This window comes from Triticum dicoccoides, chromosome 3A (genome assembly GCF_002162155.2).
Source record: "Triticum dicoccoides isolate Atlit2015 ecotype Zavitan chromosome 3A, WEW_v2.0, whole genome shotgun sequence".
Classification (NCBI taxonomy): Eukaryota; Viridiplantae; Streptophyta; class Magnoliopsida; order Poales; family Poaceae; genus Triticum; species Triticum dicoccoides.
This window is the reverse complement of record NC_041384.1, coordinates 336,632,377-336,634,828: the sequence shown is the minus strand read 5'-3', so window position 1 is coordinate 336,634,828 and position 2,452 is coordinate 336,632,377.

The window sequence follows — 2,452 nt, the reverse complement described above, 5'->3', positions numbered from 1 at the left end:
TTAGTAAAATTCTCTTATGAGTGTGTTGAATATTGAGAAGTTTGATACTTGATAATTGTTTTGAGACATGGAGATGGTGATATTGGAGTCATGCTAGTTGAGTAGTTGTGAATTTGAGAAATACTTGTGTTAAAGTTTGTGATTCCCGTAGCATGCACGTATGGTGAACCGTTATGTGATGAAGTCGGAGCATGATTTATTTATTGATTGTCTTCCTTATGAGTGGCGGTCGGGGACGAGCGATGGTATTTTCCTACCAATCTATCCCCCTAGGAGCATGGGCGTAATACTTTGCTTTGGTAACTTGTAGATTTTTGCAATAAGTATATGAGTTCTTTATGACTAATCTTGAGTCCATGGATCATACGCACTCTCACCTTTCCACCATTGCTAGCCTCTCTAATACCGTGCACCTTTCGCTGGTATCATACACCCACCATATATCTTCCTCAAAACAGTCACCATACCTACCTATCATGGCATTTCCATAGCCATTCCGAGTTATATTGCCATGCAACTTTCCACCATTCTGTTTACTATGACACGCTCCATCATTGTCATATTGCTTTGCATGATCATGTAGTTGACATTGTATTTGTGGCAAAGCCACCATTCATAATTCTTTCATACATGTCACTCATGAGTCATTGCATATCCCGGTACACCGCCGGAGGCATTCATATAGAGTCATATCTTGTTCTAAGTATCGAGTAGTAATCCTTGAGTTGTAAGAAAATAAAAGTGTGATGATCATCATTACTAGAGCATTGTCCCAAGTGAGGAAAGGATGATGGAGACTATAATTCCCCCACAAGTCGGGATGAGACTCCGGACGAAAAAAAAGAGGCCAAAGAAGCCCAAATAAAAAAGAAGAGGCCATAAAAAAAGGCCCAAATAAAAAAAATAAAAAACGAGAGAAAAAGAGAGAAGGGACAATGCTACTATCCTTTTATAGCACCATGATCTTCATGATAGAGAGTCTCCTTTGTTATCACTTTCATATACTAGTGGGAATTTTTCATTATAGAACTTCGCTTGCATATTCCAATGATGGGCTTCCTCAAAATGCCCTAGGTCTTCGTGAGCAAGCAAGTTGGATGCACACCCACTTAGTTTCTTTTTGAGCTTTCATATACTTATAGCTCTAGTGCATCCGTTGCATGGCAATCCCTACTCACTCGCATTGATATCTATTGATGGGCATCTCCATAGCCCGTTGATATGCCTAGTTGATGTGAGACTATCTTCTCCCTTTTGTCTTCTCCACAACCACCATTCTATTCCACCTAAAGTGCTATGTCCATGGCTCAGGCTCATGTATTGCGTGAAGATTGAAATTTTTTGAGAATGTCAAAAGTATGAAACAATTGCTTGGCTTGTCATCGGGGTTGTGCATGATTTAAATACTTTGTGTGGTGAAGATAGAGCATAGCCAGACTATATGATTTTGTAGGGATAACTTTCTTTGGCCATGTTATTTTGAAGAGACATAATTGCTTAGTTAGTATGCTTGAAGTATTATTATTTCTATTTCAATATTAAACTTTTGTCTTGAATCTTTCGGATCTGAATATTCATACCACGGTTAAGAAGAATTACATTGAAATTATGCCAAGTATCATTCCACATCAAAAATTCTGTTTTTATCATTTACCTACTCGAGGACGAGTAGGAATTAAGCTTGGCGATGCTTGATACGTCTCCAACGTATCTATAATTTTTGATTGCTCCATGCTATATTATCTTCTGTTTTGGACATTATTGGGCTTTATTATCCACTTTTATATTATTTTTGGGACTAACCTATTAACCGAAGGCCCAGCCCAGAATTGCTGTTTTTTTGCCTATTTTAGGGTTTCGAATAAAAGAAATATCAAACGGAGTCCAAACGGAATAAAACCTTCGGGAATGTGATTTTTGGAACAAACAAGATCTAGGAGACTTGGACCCTACGTCAAGCAACCAACAGGTAGGCCACGAGGTAGGGGGCGCGCCTACCCCCCCTCCCCAGGCGCGCCCTCCACCCTCGTGGGGCCCCTGTTGCTCCACCGACGTACTTCTTCCTCCTATATATACCTACGTACCCCCAAACAATCAGATACGGAGCCAAAACCCTAATTCCACCGCCGTAACTTCCTGTATCCACGAGATCCCATCTTGGGGCCTGTTCCGGAGCTCCGTCGTAGGGGGCATCGATCATGGAGGGCTTCTACATCAACACCATAGCCTCTTCGATGAAGTGTGAGTAGTTTACCTCAGACCTTCGGGTCCATAGTTATTAGCTAGATGGCTTCTTCTCTCTTTTTGGATCTCAATACAAAGTTCTCCCCCTCTCGTGTGGAGATCTATTCGATGTAATCTTCTTTTGCGGTGTGTTTGTTGAGACCGATGAATTGTGGGTTTATGATCAAGTTTATCTATGAATACTATTTGAATCTTATCTGAATTCTTT